This window comes from Triturus cristatus, chromosome 12, assembly GCF_964204655.1.
Source record: "Triturus cristatus chromosome 12, aTriCri1.1, whole genome shotgun sequence".
NCBI classification, from domain to species: Eukaryota; Metazoa; Chordata; class Amphibia; order Caudata; family Salamandridae; genus Triturus; species Triturus cristatus.
The window spans coordinates 303,173,608-303,195,805 of NC_140595.1; the positions used below are offsets into that span (position 1 = coordinate 303,173,608).

Below are 22,198 nucleotides of genomic sequence, written 5' to 3' on the forward strand. Positions count from 1 at the left end.
GACCGCAATGCGGCACTGTCCCACTTCGCTACCGCCACCGCCGTTCCTAGTAAGCGTTTATCTGCCCGGGATCCGTCCAGGCCATCCAGCACCCCTAGCAGCAGGGGCAGCGAATCGCGAGGAACCACCCAACCCAGGGCGCCCGTGAGCTCCGCTTCCTCTCCCCTCCAAAACGGCTCAATAACGGGGTGAGGTAAGCCGTATGAAGGAAGTAAAGTTGGGTAAGGCGTAGTTCTGAGGAAGTTGTCAGGGTCTTGGGTGCCATAAGGGCATCCCTCCAGTCCGCCTCCTCCAGGGTGCCCAACCACCCCTCCCACCGGGTGCGTAGGCGGGCAAGAGACGCAGGACCATTGTTGACCAGGGTTGTCAGGGTCTTGGGTGCCATAAGGGCATCCCTCCAGTCCGCCTCCTCCAGGGTGCCCAACTACCCCTCCCACCGGGTGCGTAGGCGGGCAAGAGACGCAGGACCATTGTTGACCAGGGATCTGTAAATCCTCGACCCCCCCCCCCCAAAGTGAGATCCCTACGAGGTCCCAACGCGAAAGTCTCGAAGGGAGGAGACCTCCCTCAATCATGCTCCGTTTCACAAGGGCGTCTGCCTGGTGAGCTTTCGGTCCCACTGGATGTAGCGCAAAGCCGTGCGCCAGGCCAGGAACACCGACTTATTGATGGAAGGAAGATCCCGTGGCACTGGACACCCATATAGGTGATCCTGGATCCGCGAAAAGTCCAGGGTTCTGAGTTCCACTTGGTACGCCGGATCAGACCAGCCACCTGTGAACCAGTCGTGGATCACGATAAGTCGTGTGGCTAGGTAGTAAAGGTGAAGGTTAGTGACCCCCATGCCCCCGTCATAGGGAGGGATGCAACAGTGCGCTAAGGACATTTGCGATCTCCCGTTACCCCACAGAAAGCGAATGAGGACACTGTCCATCTCCCGGAACCAGCTGCTCAGGAGGTGAGCAGTTGTGTTCTGTAGAATGTACAGAAAACGGGGAAGGACCATCATTTTAAAAAGGGCACTACGGCCTAAGGGGTTAAGAGGGAGGGATGTAAATTTGTAAATTTGATACTTGTATAGCGCACTACTCACCCACAATGGTCTCAAGGCGCTTGTACGAATACCGCTGTGGAACCCATCCTGGCTTTCCCTGTGAGGCGTCCACTCCTGGGCACCCCCAAGGTGGAGGCCAGGCATCCTTAGCGTTGTGGGGGCCGTTGTGGAGATTAAGCAAGCTATTGCCCAGAGTTGCAGAGTGGGACTCCATGATTGGAATAGGCACCGAGGCGAGAATTTTCAGGTCCGTGGAATTTTTGAACCCAAGACCCGCCGAGGCGGGGAATTGAACCTTGGTCCCGGGCTAGACCTCTGCATCAGGGTCTGCCGTCGGGGTCTGCCGCTCTAATCATTGAGCCACACTTCTCCACTTCTGCCACTTCTTAAAGTCCGCCTTGGCTCTGGCGACCAGGGGCGCAATGTTCAGGGCCCATTCGAGCTCCGGAAGGAGGGCGACCCACACACTCGGGTATTTAAAGGACTGCTTACGTAAGGGAATATTTGTTTGCCAATCAAAGCATGACCGAGATGGGTGCAGAGGGACCAATGTAGATTTCGCCGGGTTGAGCCGAAGGCCAGAGACCCGTTCAAAAGCCGAGAGGACGCCCAGGCAGCACGGACCAGAGTTTTCGGGGTCTGCTAAATATAAAAGGACATCAGCGTACAGGGCTATCTTATCGGCGTGACTCAGATCCCAGGTCCAGCCACGGATGAGAGTCCTGACTGACAAGCGAAGCCAGAGGTTCTATCGCCAAGGCGAATAATAGTGGTGAAAGTGGACAACCCTGGCGGGTGCCCCTCTGGATGGGAAATGCCTCGGACAGCACGCCGTTAATGAGGACCTGTGCCCTGGGTTGGTTGAGAGTAAAGGACCCCGACAAGGCGTCGGAAGAGGGGGCCGAAACCCATCCTCTCCAGCACATCGCCATGGTAACCCCAATCCACCGCGTCGAACACCTTTTCAAAGTCTATGAAAAGCAACGCCAAGTACGGGGTGAGGCAATGGCGATGAGCGAGGGCGAGATGGAGGCGGCGTATACAGTGCCGGGTACCCCGGCCAGGCATAAATCCACACTGGTCCGAGTGGACCAGGTCGTGTAGGTGGGGCCGAAGCCATTGGGCCACCACAGTGGCAAATATTTTGATCTCAGTATTGATGAGCGAGATCGGGCGATAATCGGCACAGTCAAGGGAGGGTGGGTGTGTCTTGGGGAGAACGATAATGGTAGCCTCGTCGGCTTCAGGTGGGAAGGATCCTTACTCCGCTGCGTGCGTGAACAGAGCCAGAAGATGAGGTACCAAGGTGTCGCGGTAAGTCGCATAGTATTCCTGCGGGTTGCCGTCAGGTCAGGCGTCCTGCCGGAATGCAATGTTGAGATAGCCCCATGTATTTCTTCCGAGGTAACTGGAAGGTCAAGGGTCTCCTGAGGCTGCCCGGGAGAGACAAGGCAAATGTGTTTGAGTCTCGGCCAATAAGGCCGCCAAGGAGGTCTGGGGAGGTCGGGCTGCATATAAGGTTGCATAGTATTTAGCAAAGGTTTGGGCAATGGCTTGAGACGTGGCCTGGCAGGTTCCAGTCTTAGTCTGAATCTCAGGAATGATACGGGCGGCTCTGGGGTATGACACCAAATTGTGGAGCAATTTACCATTCTTATCGTCTCATCCGTATATACGTGCCTCCGACGATCGCCATAGCATCTTGGCAGATTCCAACGAGATTTGAGAGATCTCTTCACGGAGACGTGCGAGTTGTCGTTCGGAATCCTCACCGCCGTCGGTGGCCTGGGCACCCTTCAAGCGGGCCGCCTGTGCCTCCAGCCTCACGAGTCGAGCCGACCTTTCCGTACGTTTCGCGTGGATCAAGCCTCTAGACACACCCCGCACCACCGCCTTTCCAGCCTCCCATAGGGTTCCCGGTGATGGGACAGACCCCATACTAGTCGAGAAGTAAAGCTGCAGTTCCCGCCCGAGGGAGGACACAAAGTCGGCGTCCTCTAGGAACCAGGCGTTCATTCGCAGACCGCATGGGTGCCAGGGGCGGAGGTCCCAATGCGGAGGGAAATGGGGGAGTGATCCAAGATCCCCCTGGGCAGTATAGTGACCCCGGATAGCAATTGACAGTCTGTAGCTGGCAGGAGGAAGAGGTCAATACGAGAGTGGGTGTGGTGGGCTGCCTAAGTGTGGGTGTATTGTTCCTTGCGAGGGTGCCACACCCTCCATGCATCGCAGAGACCCAGGGCAGAGGACCACTCAGAAAGGCGTCTTGCAGAAAATAGGTGAGGAGCCGAGGGAGTACCTGTTGTGTCACACGAGGGCTGCAGGACGGCATTGAAGTCACCCCCCCCCCCCCACCACCATCAGGCCCGGAGGGAAGGAGGAGAGTGTGGGAGTGAGGCGGCGGAGTGTGGAGGTCAAAGGGGTGGGGGAATGTATGTGCATAGGAGACGAATGGGTTGTCCCTCAATCGCGCCAGTCAAAGCTACAAATCGACCCTGCGTGTCCAGCTCGGCGCGAATGAGAGTGAAGGGAAGGCCACGCCACATTAGGATAGCAAACCCCCGAGAACCCCGTGCAAAGCCAGAGTGCCGGACCCTGTCAAACCCATACCGGGCGAGGAAATTACACTGGGAGCCCAGGAGGTGTTTCCTGCAGGATCAGGATATCTGGCGTATGGCCGCCAAGCAGGACAGCTGTACGCTTAATACGGTCTAACAGGCCATTAACATTCCAGGAGAGGATATGGAGGGCTCTAGTAAAGGTATGTGCCATCGGGATGGGCGATGTGGGAGGGGGGGGTAGGCCAGCGCGAAAAAGCCCAGACCCCAGGGAAGTCGACAGGGCAAAGTCCGATTCGTTTAGTAAGAGATGTGTGAGCTATCGAGTCTCATGTCAACCCCAGAGGCAAACAGACGTGTGTAGCTACCGTGCAGAACTGGGAACAGCGGCCTGTAGGCGGCTAAAAACAACAAACTAGCAGACAACGGTCTCTCCCTCCCCTCCCCCCCCACCCCCACCCCGCTCCCCAACCCTCCCCACCCTATACTTCTGAAGAGGAAGCATCTGTCGCCCTGAAAAGGAAACTAGGTCAAACCAGCAACCCCACAAGGAGACTAAGTGCTAAGCTAAAATGATTAGCAAGACAGGAGCATGGCAGAGATGGACACCCCTCCATGTAACCGGATAAAGATACATTAACTGCTGCCAGAACAATCAAGTCCATTTTGTGTGTAGTATGAAAGTGAGTCCGGAGATAAGGCCGAGCATACGCCACCCGGACCAGCCATCATGAAGCAGAACCTCCTCACTACAAAGGTGCCACGACCAATGTCTCTGTAGAAGCTGCCAGGAGGCGAGAACAAGTCCCTTGTGTGGTCCCCTCAATCGGTCTCGTCGGTACCGGATATACGGATCTCGGGGCTCTGGGACAGGTCCGAGTCCGACACCGTGTGCTGCATTGCGCCCGAGGGCCCAGGGAGACTGCTCTGGTCCATCAGAGGAGCAACCAGGCCAGGGGAGACAGACCCCCGACGCGAGACCCGGGAGAAGATGTGCGACGAGGCCGCGCCTGGTGATCGAGAGGCCGCCTCCCGACGATGGTTGTTGTTACGGGACCTGGTCCGACGTCTCTGGGGCCTAGGCAGGGCCGAGCAGGACAGCGAGGGTTCCCGCCGGACGGGGGAGGTCTCCCCCCCCCACCAAAGAGGCAGCTCCTCCGTGAGCCAGTTCCAGGCCGCCTGGGGAGTGTCAAAGAAAAGGGTCTTGTCCTGGAAAATGACCTTGAGCCGGGCGGGGAAGAGGAGACCATATCGAAGTCCCATGGAGCGGAGCTTCAGCTTGACGTCATCCTAGGAGCGGCGCTGGGTCTGCACCCATGTGTGTTTTTTTAACCACACAGTAGTAGCTTTCTCGTTAATAGTAGATACTTGCAAACTAGTCAAAATAGAGCAGAAGAAAAAGTTATTGCCCAAGAGCACACAGTTTGTCCAAAGGTACCTCCGGGCTTAAAAACACACTTACATTTCTTACAAGTAACCAGCTCCCTGGCGAGATCGTATTTCTTCTGTGGCTGTCTGTACCTCTGTTGCTTCACAGTACTGAACATACCTCTCCTTCCCTTCCAGCTGGATACACCTGAAGATCAGCGTGAATTGTCCCTTTGCTTTTTTAAAACAATATATGGGAAAAGGTTTTGTAAAATTCATAAAGCATGGGAACTCCGTTCCCAATAGGTCCTACCCACTTCGACCTCTGCATCCAGGTTAACGACGGGTCATTATTTGCAGTAGTTTGAGTCTGCTCATACTTATCACAGAGAGCTGAAAGGCAGTCGGTGCTGGGGTGTCCTTGTCATATGCTGGAGCTATTCTTCTGGGTGACCTTACACAGAAGAGCAGAAACATATCAAAATGCAGAAAATTTGAAAAGTACTAGTTGAATTTAACTCCAATGGGAAGTCGATAATCCCACAATGCGTGTGGCGCTGTGGCTTAGTTGGTTAAAGCGCCTGTCTAGTAAGCAGGAGACCCTGAGTTCGAATCTCAGCAGTGCATTGCTTTTTGTCTATTCTATTCTAATGAGTCAAAGGCTTTTTCAGTGTCGAGGTGAACGGCCGCCGCGGGCGTGTCTGGGTTTATTCTATGCAATACTGTAAATAAGGTCCGCAAGTTCAAGGAAGTCGAGCGATGGGGTACAAAGCCCGATTGAGCGGGCGCAATAATAAACTCCATCAATTGCGACAGTCTGTTTGCCACTATTTTGGCGAGAATCTTATAATCAATATTCAATAGCGAAAGGGGCCTATATGACCCACATAGCGCCGGGTCTTTGTTTGGTTTTGGAAGCAGAATTATGACTGCCTCGCTAAGAGTGGGCGGGAGAGTCTCTCGTTCCAAGGCCTCCGCGTACACCTCGATGAGTTTGGGTGCCAGCAGATCCGAAAATGCCTTATAGAAATCGCCTGATAGGCCGTCTAGCCCCGGGGCCGAGGAGCCCCGCAATACTTTAATCGCCCCTCGAACCTCTGCCACCGTTATGGGCTCCGCCATGAATTCCTGCATGCCATTTTCCAGAAACACCAGCGCGATTTCAGATAAGTAGTCTTCCCGTGCCGAGAAGTTATCACTCTGTCTGGTCGTGTATAGCGCCGTGAAGTAGGACAGGAATTCATCCCTGATTTCAGAGGGTGTCATACGGAGCGCCCCGTCTTCGCCCTTAACCTCAGCTATGAAGGACTTACTGTACGGCGGTCGCAAAGCCTGCGCCAACGTGCACCCCGGCCGGTCTCCCTCGCCGTAACGACGTGCAGTGTGGTATTTGCCGAGATATAGAATCTCTCTATCCGCGGCCTCCCTATAGTCCGACATGAGGCGCAGCCGCCTAGCAAACACGTCTTCTGATGCCGCTTGTCTCGCCTCCACATCTAGCGATTCTAACTGCACCTCTAGCTGAGTGAGCGTCGCGCGCAGTGCCTTTAAGACTCCAGCATGCTTCGCTATGCAAACTCCCCGAATGTATGCCTTAAACCCCTCTCAGAGCACGACCCATGAGTCCACCGAGCCGGTGTTGAGCTCAAAATAGTCCTCAATCGCCTCAGTGACCTCATGACAGGATAGGTCGTCCAGAAGCGCCCTACTCTGGAATCGCCATTGTCACTCAAAACCTTCAGGGCGAGGAACATCCAAACACAGTAAAACCGGAGAGTGGTCTGAGTATGTTCTAGGAAAGGTCTTCAAAGTCCGGAACCAGGGGGATAGACCCGGGGACAGGAGCCAGTAGTCAATCCTAGTCCAGGTGTTGTGTTGGCCTGAAAAATGTGTGAAGATGGTGGTGTCTGGGTTGCGTTTGCGCCATATGTCAATCAGGGAAAATTGGCAACAGAGTTCTCTGAGGGCGCGCCGCGCCCTCGGTTTAGAGTCAGCGGCCTCTGAGGTACTATCCAAACTCACATCTAGCAGTAGGTTGAAGTCGCCGCCCATTATGAGCATAGCCGGCTCCATGGTCGCGAGCCGGGCCGCTAGCGCGTGGAAGAAGTCTGGGGAATCAGTGTTGGGAGCGTACACACACACCAGGATGATCCCGTGTCCCATCATCACCCCTCTCACTATGCAATAGCGCCCTTCCCTATCCCCAATAAACTGCTGGCAATGAAACGGGACTCTCTTGTGAATCAGCACTGCCGCACCCCTAGCATAGTTACTAAAATTGGCAAAGTACCTGTGCGCGCCCCAGGACGCCGCAAATCGGGCGTTGTTAGTGGAGTGTAAGTGTGTCTCTTGAATGAAGGCAACATCGACTTGATGTCTATTCAGATAATGTATCACTTGTCTGCCTTTGCGTGGGTTATTAAGGCCCCTTACGTTCCAAGACATTAATGATCAGTTTGTGGGGTTCTCAGTCAATCCTACCCGAGCCATCGAAACATCAGACAAAGCAGTGGGATCCAAGGGACAGCATCACAACCATATCGCATCAAGTTCAGGTCACACCAAGCAATGTTTCTGAGATCTAAGCAACCTACCCCAACCCACCTCCACCCACCCAGCCATACCACCAAAACGGGAGGCAATCCCACACCTGCAAACAAAAAAGGGAGCTCCAAACAGACTCGAAAGTTGCAGTCAAACATTAACAAACGGAGCATCATGGCCAAAATGATTCCCAGCGGTTTCCACCAAGGGGGGGTGGCAACGACCCGTCATCAACCCAGCAATGTAGAACAGTGTAACAAAGATCGTCCATAGTCCCCATATAGCAATAGATGAGAGAAACACAGTTCAGACCTAGGCGCCACCTCACCCAACCCCAGAGCCCGTGAACAAATCCTGGCTGGCAGCCGATCCACTGGGTGGGGGGGACTGCCCACCTCCGCCACCCCGTGGAGGGCTTTTATTCGGCCGGTAGGCGCAACAGAAGTCCTGCATCGCAGTAGGATTGTCAAATAACCTAACCCGGCCGTCAACCTCAACCCGCAACCGCGCCGGGTAGAGCATGCCGTACTTCAGGCCGAGATTGCGGAGCGCAGCCTTCGCTCCAGCGTATTTCCGTCGGGCCTCTTGAACCATAGCGGTGAAGTCCGGGTAGAAGGAGAGCTTTGAACCCTGCCATGAGATTTCTCCCTTCTCCCTGGCTAGGCGCAAAGCAGTGTCCCGGTCCCGAAAGTTCATGATGCGGGCTATCAGCGGGCGAGGAGGTAGCCCCGGTTGAGGCCGTGGCCCCAGGGAGCGATGCGCCCTCTCCACCACAAAGCCTGATGTGAAGGAGTCTCTTCCCAAAGATGTCAGTCAATAGGCTTTCCACAAACACGTCCAGCCGGCCCGTCGCTGTGGACTCCGGGACCCCAGTAATACGTACATTGTTGCGGCGACTGCGCGATTCTAGGTCCTCGTTCTTAATGGCCACTCTTTCAATATGCGTTCCAGCCTATCTACGCGCTTGGTTTCCTGCGCATTGTCATCCTCAATGGCTGCAATCCTGGCCTCCGCCTCCTCCAGCCGCCGATCATGGGCCTGAATCTTGGCACCCATTGTCTCCAGCGTCTTGTCCAAGGAGTCAAAGCGACTGTCAATGGATTTAAACCCAGCTCTCATCTCTTGCAACCAGTCTGGCGATGGGGCACGAGCCGCCGACCCACCGGGCATGCCCCCGCCCTGGCCTGCCTTGTCAGGGGGCCTCTCCGATGTTTGCTCAGCCGGTTTGTCAAACGACAGCGTTTTCTGCTTCGGGTCGCTACGACCCATGCCCCAGCACATACGACTGGACTCCAGCCAGCCCGCCCTCTATGGATCAGCGTCGGCCACTCGTCGAGATGGCGCCAGATCCGCCAGGGAGCCCAGTTCACCACCACTCGACGCGGGTCTCCAGATGTCGCAGTCACACCCGCTGTATCCAACTCGCCCTGACCCCACCGGGCCTCGGGCGCAGTTCGCAGCAGTGTGCAGGTCAGGCCGGCCGGAGACACCCCTCTGGGCCGGACCAGGGCACCCCTGCGCGGCGTCCCTGCAGCATCAATGGGCACGTGAGCAGGAGATCACACCGCTCTCAGCTTTGTAGGCCCCTCAGATTCCGCCATGTAGCCGGAGGTTAAAGCGCAGGGTCACGGAGGTCCGACCGACCGGCAACCGGAGCACAAGGCGCCCCAAGAGATGGGCCTGGGACACGGGGCAGGAGCGACCCAAGCGCCCGGTCCAAACCAGGAGCCAGCCCGCCCCCCGCCACCACCGGCAGGCAGTCCCGCTCCCCCCCTCGCCCCCGCTCGTCTGAACAGCGAGGGATCCGAGGGACGGAAGCGAGCGAGGCCGCCCCGGCGGCGCCGGCCAACCGCCGAGCGCCCGGCCGGCCCCGTACCCGCAGCAGTGGGGGAGGCAGGGCAGACCCCGTCCGTACCGCACCCAGGTGTCCAGACCCCCCCTCGTAGCCCCCTCACGGTACCTGTCTCCGCGCCGACTGCCGCCGCTCCGAGCGCCGCTCCAGATCGCCGATCTAGGACGCCATCTTGCAGCCGAAGGCCACCGGGTCCGATCTTCCTCCAGGCCGCCGCTGTATAAATCGTGGCTCAACTGGCATCGGATCGTGCCTCGGGGGTCAGGAGGTGTAGTGGCAGCGCCCGCCGTCCATTACTCGCGTCAGGATGCCGGGGACATATGCGATTGTGCTGGGCCGACGGCGGAGCTTCAACACCGTGCGGCCATCTTAGCCCGCGGCTCGGCCACGCCCCCCCAGTTTTAGCTCTTTCACAGAAATAGTGCAATCTATAACAAAGGGTCAAAAGATCTGCCACCCTCAACCGATTGTGTCATTCACACATTGATCAGCCTATATTCATCAGTCATTGGTTGATAGTAATTGGCATTCAAGATGTACAACATAATGCGCTATAAGGTATTTAGCGATTTCATTAGTGTTGCTGTCAAATGAGTCCTCAAAGGGGAGGTTTAAACTCCAACCACATGCGGTCTGCGTTGCACTGAATCGTGTTTAATACAACAGCAGTGATATAAATAGTGAAATGAGTAACCTCCCCTTGTATGATACGCACAGCTTACTATTTCTTTATGATAACCATGCACAAATATTACAAACCATTGTCTTTGCTGCTACATTAAATCAAGTTTTGGTAAGTGCAAACAGCATGAAGAGGTGAGGGGCATAGAGCACTGGAAGAAGTAGCTTCGCTCCATAGTTTCTAAAAGGCTGATACTGTGTCAGACTGGGACAGAAAATAGGCCCTGGCAGCCAAATAAAAGTGCCCCTCCCATTAGTGAATTAGATAGCTAAAACAGTGGCCCATGTTTGGAAGTAGGGTAGTTTTGAACTTACAAAGACATATTGAATATGTGTTTTGCAAGGAGACTGCATGCATTTTTGATTGCTGCAGGCAAGGTTTGTGGTAATATCAGGGAAATCAACAATAAACACTAGCCCACTGGACTATAAAACAGGCCCACAAACCTCCAAAAAACAGAGCCACACACTGATCTGTCACACTAGTCCTGTGGGCACTGCCTGATTGTCCTATAGGTAAGTCCAAGCCTGGTCTGGTAAGGATGAGTAACAGTCAAATAAAGGGCTGACTATCAGATCTACAGCCCCACCAGGATTTTAGAAGCTAATGATGGTTACTTTGGTCTGTAGGTGTATGAAGGTGAAAATGATTGGTGGGGGATTTGTTAAAGAACAGGGTGTTGGTGAGTGGAAAGTGAGGCGGTGCTCAATTGCAAGAGGTGAAAGTGAGCCGGATATGAGAGATGTCAGTGACTAGGTAGAGGAGGTAATGATGGGAAAATTACACGAGATGAACATTGATTTTTAGAAACCTTGCCATTACTAGTGGGGTGTTTCCAGGAAAAGATATATATATTTTTTTGTTTCTTTTTTTGTCCTCATTCACCTCAGACCACACTGAACAAACGAGCTGTCCGTACCAAAGCCCGATAATGGAAGAAACGTAGGCTGTTGACTTGGGACCAAGGGCAACGCCCTGCCTACAGGCACCGTGACTGGCTCGGATGTCACTAACCCCCGAATAAAGAGGGAGAGGTCACTCTTCCAGTCGCCCGGGTGAGCCTGGCGACTATATTCGTTGGCCTTTCGGAGGAACTGGAGATGACCAACATAGTCAGAAGAGTACCAAGGAGGCATAATCATAGGACCCAAAAATTATTTCAAAAATACTTAAATCATTGTTTAACTCCCTAACGATCTCACCCGACTAAGCCTCAGACCATTTTAACAAAAAATCCCAGAATGCTGTCTTTTTCCTGCCCCGAGTTCTACACAGATCCATCTTGGATGTCTCAAAAAGTGAGGTCAGTCAGTCAGAGTGCAAGGGGTGTGTGGGATCTTTCCATCTTTTGCATATTTGCCTCCTAGATAACAGTATAGCATAAAAAAGAAGAATCTAGCAGAACCTGTAATTTCCTGAGATAAACCAAAAATTATCAAGGCCAGATTTATTTGGATTGGGAGGCCTAAAATATCCGCCACAGAATTTCCTACTACTTCCCAGAAATCTGCAATAGCTGGGCAGTCCTTAAACATATGTACATCTGAGGCTCCTGCCAGTCCGCATTTTCTACAGCTGACTGTAGGCCCCCTCGACACTTTAGTCAACCTCAGCAGAGATAGGTGTAGGCCCTGTGTGCGGTGAAAAAGTGGTTCCTCTTAAGCCAGGCTGGTTTTACAATGGCAAATAAGATCTTAAACGAGGTTTGCAACAAATACTCCCACTGTTCATTTGGTAAAGGATCCCCCCACAATTCTTTGGCCAGTTTGAATTCTCCGTCTACAGCCTCCTCGATGGTCCAGTACCAGAAAGAAACCTCCTTCCTCCCAACTGGTCTTGCCACTAACTGATGTTCCAAAATGTTACCGCTACCTATGGGGCTTGTCAGGGTTTGGGCCCGGCTCTGCAGCTGAATGTACTTAAACCTGAAAGACCCACTCCAACCCTTTCACAAAGTGATACCCATGAAATGGGAAATTATTTGTTATAATTTCCATACAAAATATGACCCAGCATTAGCTTTTTTGTTGTTTTTAGATCTGGTGACAGTGCAGGCTTGATACCAACTTATGAACTTGAAACAGTAAACCTGCTGGGCTGTAACCGATGAACCACCTAAACATTACATGAGGATAGTGTGTTCTGATCAACAATCAGTACTATGAGACTCCCACAGTTATTTGTTGTTAGTGGGTTCCAAATCTTAATTCTTCATGTGTTGACACATTCAAGAATACACACGAGGAATGCATTTTATGATTTTATTACAATCAACGATCTGAAAGAAACACGTTAGTTAGATTCCTCACCTTAGAATATCCCCAGGCGTCAGACTGGATCCGGAAGATTTTTCGTCAGCAATACCCCTTGCGCGTCGCTAGGCGTCGTCTGCGGCTCCGCGTCCGTCGTCGGCGTCGTGCGCCGGAATGACGTCGTCGGAGTACTTAGACGCCGCCCTCGCGCGCTGACGTCAGTTCTTCTTTTTTCCGCGCCAGTAAGAGCAGATCCGGGAGAGCTACCCCTTTAGTCAATTTTTGACTAACTTTTTGATCCTTATTGATCTTGTCAATCGACACCGGTGCCGGTAGGATGCCTGGGTTTAAAGCCTGTTCGGACTGTAGCCGATTGATGTCGGTTACGGACCATCACCGCCGGTGCCTGTACTGCTTGGGCCTCGACCACGACGCGGAGTCGTGCTCGGACTGTAGGGCCCTGACCTCGAAGGCTAGACGGGAGCGGTCCCGTAAGCTTCTCGAGATTCGCCACTCGGCTCCGCGCCCCTCTCGATCCCGGTCCAGGAGAAGGTCCAAGGATCGGTCGCGGAGCCGCAGCCGACGTCACCATCGGTCGTCGGGATCAAAGTCTTCGGGTAAGTCGAAGCATTCCAAGAAGTCCAAGAGGCGACATCGCTCTTCGGACTCCCCTCGCCGGTCGCGCGACTCGGTCGAGGGTCAGGGTGGTTCCACCCCCGCGGCTCCAGCGGAGCCGCAGGCGCCGCGTCCGTCCCCATAACCTCCGGTCCCTGGGACTAACGCGACGCCGGCGGAAGTCAGTGCCTTCCTCTCGGCCATGAGGAACCTGGCTCCGCCGTCGGCGCCCGCTGGTGCGCCTTCGGGCCCCGCGGACCCGACTGGGCTGCCTTGCCTGCCGGCGGCTCCGGCCCCGGCGCCGTTGACAGCTCCGGCCTCAACGCCGCAAGCGCCCGAGGGACCCGTTCTCGAGTCCCCGTCGGCGCCGGTCGACCTTGTCACGCCTCCTCCACCGGCGTCGACTCCGGTTCCACCCCCGACGCCGACGTCGACTCCGCTCGACGTCGTGCCCCAGTTCAGTCCCACTCCGGGCCCGGCGCCGGTCCGGCGTCGCTGGACGCCGAGATCGACGCCGCTAGAGACACATTTTGTCTACCGCCCGGCTCCGTTACTTTCTCCTCTACACCAGGAGTCGGATGCTGGGGACTACTGGGAGGGATCCGAGGATCCTATGGACGCTCAGGCCCAACTGTCCCAGGACTGGGCAGATGAACTGGGGGAGGCCAGTGGTCTGGATACCTCGCCAGACACTGGATTCATCTCTCCTCCTACTGTGGCTTCGGAGGAGGGTGCTGCTTTCTCCGTGGTGCTGCGCAAGGCGGCCGGAGCCCTTGGGCTCGAGCTGCCTGCCGTGGCTGTGAGGACGAACGTCCTCACTGAGGTGCTTCAGTCTGCAGCAAGCTCCACTGAGCCTCTGCTGCCATTCAATGAGGCCCTCACTGACGTTCTACAGGGCACCTGGTCCAAGCCCTCCACAGTTCCTCCTGTGGACAGGAACGTTGCCAGGCGCCACCGCCCTGCTCCGGGCGACCCCAGTTTTCTGTCCCAACACCCTACCCCTGAGAGCCTGGTTATCCAGGCCTCCACCTCCCAATCCTCTTTCCCGACCGCCCCGCCGGATCGGGATTCCAAGAGACTGGAGCAGTTTGGCAAGAAACTGTTCTCTTCCCTTAGTTTGGGCCTGCGGTCTTTGAACACCGCTTGTCTCTTGGACCGTTATTCCCACTCTCTGTGGGATGCGGTGGAGGACGCGCTGCCCCTGTGTCCGGAGGAGGTCCAGACACGACTTACCCAGGCTCTGGCCGATGGGAGGGATGCCGCGCGACATGCTATACGTTGTGGGCTTGACACCACGGACTCGCTGGGTAGGGCCATTTCCACCACAGTGGCGCTTCGACTTCACGCCTGGCTGCGGTCCACGTCGTTTTCCGGCGATGTCCAGAGCACTCTCATGGACATGCCGTTTGATGGCACTCGCCTGTTTGGCGAGAAGGCGGACAGTGCGCTGAACCGCTTTAAGGACTCCCGGGCTACGGCCAAGTCCTTGGGCCTCTCGGCCCCACGGTCGCAATCTTCCGCTTTTCGCCCCTTTCGTGGCCAAGGAAGGGGTGCCTCCTCACGTGCGCCTAGCCACCAGCCGCAGAACCAACCTGCGCGCGGTCGCGGACGTGGTTTCCGCCGAGGCGGATCTGGAGGACGACTAGGTCAGCCCACATCCACCCCGGCAGCATCCGCCTCAAAGCCTTCCTAGTCCGAGCTTTCAGGCCCATTCCACGCCAGTGGGCGGCAGAGTTCGCCATCACCTGCTCCACTGGCGGTCCATCACATCGGACAGGTGGGTGCTGCAAATCGTCCGAAGGGGCTACTCCCTCCCCTTCGAGACGACCCCTCCAGCCATGCCACCGCAGCACCACCGTATCTCGGGGGATCATTTGCATCTTCTCCACGAGGAGGTTTCCGCCCTCTTGGCCAAGGGGGCCGTCGAGCGCGTTCCGAGTCCAGAAGTAGGTCGTGGTTGTTATTCCCACTACTTTCTGGTTCCCAAGAAGGGCAAAGGGGGCCTACGCCCTATCTTGGACCTTCGGAACGTCAATGGCTTCCTCCGGAAGGAAAGGTTCAAGATGTTGACTTTGGCTCAGGTTCTAGCTGCCCTAGACCCCGGAGACTGGATGGTAGCGTTGGACTTGCAGGACGCATATTTCCACATCCCTGTCCTGCCGGCCCACCGGCGTTACCTGCGGTTCACGGTGGGCCAAGAGCACTTGCAGTTTACCGTGCTCCCCTTCGGCCTCACCAGTGCCCCTCGGGTGTTCACGAAAGTGATGGCGGTGGTCGCAGCTCATCTGCGCAGATCAGGGGTTCCAGTCTTCCCCTATCTCGACGACTGGTTGTTGAAGGCGGGCTCGCCCCGGGCAGTCGTCTCCCACCTCCAGACTACGGCGGATCTCCTGCATTTGCTGGGATTTTCCATCAACGTGCCGAAGTCCCACCTGAGTCCCTCTCAGAAGCTCCTCTTCATCGGAGCGGTTCTCGATTCGGCGCAGTTCCGGGTCTATCCACCGGAACAGCGGGTCCGGGATATACAGGCCCTGATTCCCATCTTTCGGCCTCTATCCTGGGTTTCGGTCAGGCTAGTGTTGCGGCTTCTGGGGCTGATGGCCTCCTGCATCCTACTAGTGCATCACGCCAGGCGGCGCATGCGGGCTCTGCAGTGGGACCTGAAGTTTCAGTGGGCCCAGCATCACGGCAACCTGTCCGACCATGTCTTGATCTCGGAGGGCACTGCACAGCAGTTGCAGTGGTGGCTCACGGACCGCGATTGGGTCATGGGCAGGAGCCTCTCCCTTCCCCAACCGGAGCATGTCGTAGTGACGGATGCGTCCCTCCTGGGATGGGGTGGCCATATGGGAGAGGCGGAGATCAGAGGCCTCTGGTCTCCGGCGGAGTCTCGTCTCCACATCAACCTGTTGGAGTTGAGAGCGATCCGACTTGCACTGAAAGCCTTCCTTCCCTCTGTCAGGGGCAGTGTCGTGCAGGTGTTCACGGACAACACCACCGCCATGTGGTATTGCAACAAACAGGGCGGGGTGGGGTCGTGGACCCTTTGTCAGGAGGCTCTGCGCCTCTGGGCGTGGCTGGAACACCAGGGCGTCACCCTAGTGGTTCAACATCTGGCGGGCTCTCTGAACGCCAGAGCAGACGAACTCAGCCGCCGGTGCATGATGGATCACGAATGGCGTCTGAACTCCGAAGTGGCGCAAGGTCTCTTTCAGCAGTGGGGAGAGCCTTGGTTAGATCTATTCGCCACCGAAGAGAACGCGCAATGTCAGCAGTTCTGCGCGTTGGAATTTCCAAGGCGGCACTCGCTCGGCGACGCTTTTCGTCACGAGTGGAGTTGCGGTCTGTTGTACGCCTTTCCGCCTATACCACTTCTGCCCAGAGTGCTGAAGAAGATCAGGCACAACCGGGCCCAAGTCATCTTGGTGGCTCCGGATTGGGCACGAAGATACTGGTATCCCGAGCTACTCAGTATGTTGACCGATCCCCCGATACGTCTGCCCCTTCGGGAGGATCTTCTGTCGCAGCAGCAGGGGACGGTCCTCCACCCGAACCTGTCCAGCCTCCACCTCCATGCGTGGAGATTGAGCGGCGGCAGTTGATGCCATTTGACTTGCCTCCTGAAGTCTGTGATATCATTCTGGCAGCCAGGCGTCCCTCCACAAAGACGGTATACGCCTGCCGGTGGAACAAATTTGTGGCATGGTGCACAGCAAAGGCTGTGGATCCCCTTTCCGCCCCTCTTTCTGAGGTTCTCCTCTTTCTTCTTTCTCTGGCCCGGCAGGGCTCTGCCCTGGGCACCCTGAAAGGTTATCTTGCTGCCATCTCTGCCTTCTTGCGGCTTCCTGATCAGCCTTCTCTTTTCAAGTCCCCTGTGGTTACACGCTTTCTAAAAGGCATTACTCACACGTTCCCTCCTGTTCCTTTTGTAATGCCTCAGTGGGACTTGAATCTGGTCTTGACATTCCTGATGTGCGCTCCCTTCGAGCCTCTTCACAATTGTCCTCTTCGTCTTCTGACTCTTAAGACTGCCTTTCTGGTAGCCATCACCTCGGCTAGACGGGTGAGTGAGCTCCAGGCTTTATCTTCAAAGCCTCCTTTTCTGTCTGTTCATCCGGACAAGGTTGTCCTTCGGCCTCGTCCCTCCTTTCTTCCGAAAGTAGTGACTCCATTTCATCTTGGGCAGTCTGTCACCTTGCCCACCTTCTTTCCGCCTCCGCATCCTTCCAAAGAGGAAGAGAGGCTCCACCGTCTGGACCCAAAACGTGCGCTCTCCTTTTATTTGGACCGCACGAAGCAGTTCCGGGTGGACTACCAACTTTTCGTTGGATACGTGGGTGCTAAGAAGGGGAAAGCTGTACACAAACGGACCATCTCTCGGTGGGTCGTTTTGTGCATCAAAATTTGTTACTCCTTGGCAAAAAAGGACCCTCCTGTTGGGCTGCGCGCCCATTCTACTCGGGCCACAGCGGCTACTACTGCTTTGGGATGGGGAGTCCCTTTGCAGGACATCTGTCAGGCGGCGACGTGGGCTTCGCTGCACACGTTTGCCAGGCATTACTGCCTTGACAGCCAAGTCCGGAGGGATGGCTTCTTTGGCCGTTCTGTCCTCCAGGACTTTCTGGTGTGATCTTGGTTCGCAGACCCACCACCGGGGATGGTATTGCTTGGGTATCTATTCTAAGGTGAGGAATCTAACTAACGTGTTTCTTTCAGATGAACAAGTTACTTATCTTCGGTAACGATGTATCTGTAAGAAACATTAGTTAGTTAGATTCCTCACCGACCCACCCATCCTCCCCGTTCTGCGAACTGACATCTAGGGTTAAGGTTATCCTTTTCAGGCCCCTAGATTTTTTTTTTGGCACCAGTGACGGTCTTTGCATGGCTCTGCGTTCCTGGCGCGGAAAGCTATGTACAAGAACTGACGTCAGCGCGCGAGGGCGGCGACTAAGTACTCCGACGACGTCATTCCGGCGCACGACGACGGACGCGGAGCCGCAGACGACGCCTAGCGACGCGCAAGGGGTATTGCTGACGAAAAATCTTCCGGATCCAGTCTGACGCCTGGAGATATTCTAAGGTGAGGAATCTAACTAACTAATGTTTCTTACAGATACATCGTTACCGAAGGTAAGTAACTTGTTCTTCTGTCCTAGTGTAAATAATGTTTATAGTTGTAACTATAAAGATGAACAAAGTACTGGCAAAGAAAGGTATTAATAAACAAAATGTTACAAATAATTGAAACATAGCTTTTTTCAGAATTTACTTGCATGAAAAATTTGAACCAATCACTGTTCTTCAACCCCTCCCATCTTGCCTCTAGCCAAGCTGTTTTAGCACCAGAAAGAGGTCTGTACGAGTTATTAAAATGGCGTCTCACCCACATCACTTAGCAGAACACAAGTTCCATTATGGCACACCCAGCAAGCCAACAATGCCAGGGTGGTTCTGAGATGTCTGCCTGTGGCCTTCACAAAAGATGTTTGTTACATCTGTGCTTTCTCAGACCAAGTCTCCCTAGAAGCCTAAGATCTTCCTCTCTGCCTTATACTTGTCTATACCAACCTTAAATACAGGCCTCACGTCGAAAGATGTCAAATACAAGAATTATCATGTTAATCTTGTTGCACCTTCACTTGATTTTGTAAAGCATAATATATCATTTAATACATATATGAATAAATAATGCATTATCACACTATAGTAAAGCAAATGTCATAAAGCATGCATGTGCAAACCAAAAAAATGCAATATATGTTTATATATGAGAAATATGCACTCAAAATGTATGCAAATCAATCAATTCAAATAAACTTCATTCGGCGACATGCCACAATAGCCTCAGTTCATTTATCAAATTTATAGTGGATCACATAAAATATATCAAAACTGCCAATAAAAATTTCCAATAAAAAAAATGTGAAACATGGTTATAAATCAAAAATCACCATAAGATGAATGCATAAAACTTTATATAATGACTGAAGTAAAACGTGACAGAGATATGTTAATCATACATACATTTTATTCAGATAGTTATCTCTTCATGCAAATCAATGAGTGTACATAAGCAGCAAATACAAATATTAGGAAAGTAGTTAAGAAGCAGTTGAACTAAGTCAAGAAGAGTACTGACTATATACAAAAGCTTTCAGTCTGTTGGGTGCATCAGTTGGACGGAGTCTATGGTGGCGGTGGTTCTGTGCAGTGACTGTGACATGCCACAGTAGAGGTACCACTTTGAGTTTAGCAGCATTACGTTACAATACAGTAAGTGGCATGACATTTCTCTGGTTCTTTTGTGGTGATAAAGTTAGCTATGGTTCTCACCCTCCCTTTAAGGCTGGCAACCACTCCAGAAAACCCATTTTTGTGCTCAAGGTATCTTGTTGTGGGACTGTACGTACAGAGCAACACCAAATTCCCTTCGATAGGACTGATATGAGGAACGCCCATCATTGTCCTGACCGTACATAGGTTCAGGAGTTACCTGGTTGTGGGATTGTGAAGCGCGCCAGTGCAACAAACTTCTAGTTTGCACATTACTCAGCAAGTACAGTTAGGCGCTGAGTACATGCAGTTCTCCAGCATTGGATCTTTCTTATATTGACATGCTTGAAATATTCCCGGCCATACAGGAAGTCGTCCAGGAGTATGAGTATCAGCGACAGACCTCTAAAGCTGACAGCCCTCCTCAACTTGATGGACTTCTTTGTTACTGTAAGGAATTGCCTGTTGTGTTTGACAACATTGCAGAAGATAATAGATATCTTTCAAAGGTTGATTCCTCAACAGCATGCCTAAAGTTGATGAAGATGCTGGCTGTGCTTCCAGTGGTGGTACCCAATTTAAAAAAGAAGTACAAAATCTTTGATTCAACCGCCACCCTGCCTTATGGACTATCCCAGGCCAGATTCAGTTTTTAGCTCATGGACTCAGCGTAGATATAAGAACCCAGTCACAATATCAATGGCACCTCCTGATGGCGGATGGTTTTAGGTACATGACTGTGGCATGTTTCCAGGCGTCCAGGAATGTGGCGAATCGATGAAGGCATTGAGGATGAATGTTAGTCCTTCGCTTATCAGTAGGAGTCCTTTAGGGAAGACGTGGTGGGGTAAGGGTTCAATGGAGCCTTGTAGTGGATGATATTCATGGTAACACCGATGTATACGGTGGTGAGGACAGGCCACGAGGTTTGGGCTCGTTCATCAACCATGAAGGGAAGTTGCGTTGCAACGGTGACAGTGTCCAATTGATGGTTGAATTTTCAGTATATGAAGTGATTTTGTAACGGAAGAATTCAGAGAGTTTGTTGCAAAGGTATTGGAGGGGGTGATGTTTCTGGAGGCGTGGTGAAATCTTTGATGGCGAAGATTTCCTTGCTCCTGTTAGTGCTGCGTCAATGCCCTCTGAAAGAGCAGCTCACTTGGTTTTCCTGAGCTGCTGGTGGTAGCATATCTGATAGAGACTTCTAGCCACAGCTTCCGTAGCTTAGAATTATCCCCATGTGTCAGATTGGATCCGGAAATGTTTCCGTGAGCAGTACCTCAGTGCGCTGGTAGGTGCCGTTGCTCCGCTCTGCATGACTGCAGCATCTGCGCCGGAGGTGACTTGTGTGGCGCCCATATATGTGCCACCACAGTATGCTGACGTTGGTTCTTTTCTTTCCGCTCCAATCAGCGCAGATTCAGGATGGGCTACCTCTTATGCGTTTTTAGCTTCACTTTTTTCAACCTTTATTGAAGTCTTTTTGAGGTGTTTCCTCCACGTTAGCACGATGTAACCAAGGAAGGCTGGCTTCAGGCCCTAATTCATATCGGTGACTGACCCGCACCTTGTATGCCTCTGATTTCTTGAACTCGACCACAACTCTAATGCCTTCCCCGATTGCCGCACCATGCACCAGAAGGGCTTTAGGGAGTGATCCCTCAAGCTCCTGGCAGCTCAATGTGCGACTGAGCGATGATCAATGTCCCGGTCGAGAGGAAGGCCCCCCCCTTCGAATCCCTGACTCCGGCATGCAGCTGAAAGGGCATTGTCCGATTCGGGCGCCAACTGGAGCCATGCCTTTTAGGCCGGACACTTAGCCCTATTCTTATGGACTAGGACTCGGAAGGGAGTAGGAGGGGGTCACTGGAACCTGAGGAATACCAGCCTTATGACACCTTGGGCTGGTTTGAGGATCTGGGTGAAGCCAGTGGACTGGACACTTCTTCAGATACTGGCATACTTTCTTCCTACCATGGCTACGAAGGAGTGAGCATCCTTTTCAATAGTGGTGAGGAGGGCGGCCGAGGTCCTAGACCTCCGCTTGCCCTTGATGGCCGTCAAGACAAATGTCTTGACAGAAATGCTTCAGCCGGTAGTTTCTCCATCAGAACAACCATCACCTGTCCCACTGACAGTCCATAACATCGGACAGGTGGGTTTTGCGGATCGTCCAAGGGGGCTACTCACTCTACTTCATAACAAGCCCTCCCCATGCCACCAACTTGCGACAGGCTGATGGAGGATCACTTCTCTATTCCGCCAGGAAGTGACGGTCTCTTGGCCAAGGAAGCCATAGAGAGGGTGCTGATGCCAGAAGTAGGTCCTGGTTGTTCTTTCCACTACTTTTTGTTGCCCAAAAGAGATGAAGGCCTTCATCTTATCCTAGGCCTGCGCCCTCTCAATTTCTTCCTCAGAAAGAAGTTTAGAATGCTCACGCTAGCTCAGATCCCGTCTGCTCTCGACCCAAGAGACTGAATGATAGTGTTGGCTTTACAGGACGCATACTTTCATATCCTCGTTCTATCTGCCCATCGGCGTTACCTGTGGTTCACAGTAGGCCACAAGCACTTTCAGTTCGCAGTGCTCCCCTTAGGTCTTACCAGCACCCCTCAAGTGTTCAACAAGGTGATGGGACAGGTTGCAACTCATTTGCGGAGAGCATGGGTGCCAGTCTTCCCTATCTCGACGACTGGCTGTTGAAGGCTTTCTCGCCCCAGGTTGTCATCTCCCACCTCCAGACTACGGCAATATCAACATGCCGAAGTCACACCAGACTGAACACTGTGCAGTTTCCAGCTTAACCACACGAACAGCAGGTCCAGGGTATTAAGGCTGTGATACCGATGTTTCAGCCTCTATCCTGGATTTTGGTGAAACTGACTCTGAAGCTACTTGGCCTCACTGCCTCCTTCTTTCTATTAGTGACACGTGCCTGCTGGCATATGCGGGCTTTGCAGTGGGACCTGAAGTTCCAGTGGACGCAGCATCGGGAAT

At 53.6% G+C, this 22,198-nt stretch overlaps 1 protein-coding gene and 1 non-coding gene across 2 annotated transcripts in view; both read left to right on the forward strand.

The window, feature by feature from the left end:
* The window catches only part of SLC7A6 (solute carrier family 7 member 6), a 310,477-nt gene that overhangs the window by 183,007 nt on the left and 105,272 nt on the right, over positions 1 to 22,198 (forward strand). The window lies entirely within an intron of this gene.
* On the forward strand, positions 5,534 to 5,607 carry TRNAT-AGU (transfer RNA threonine (anticodon AGU)). The gene has a single exon. It is a non-coding gene; the product is annotated as a tRNA-Thr (tRNA).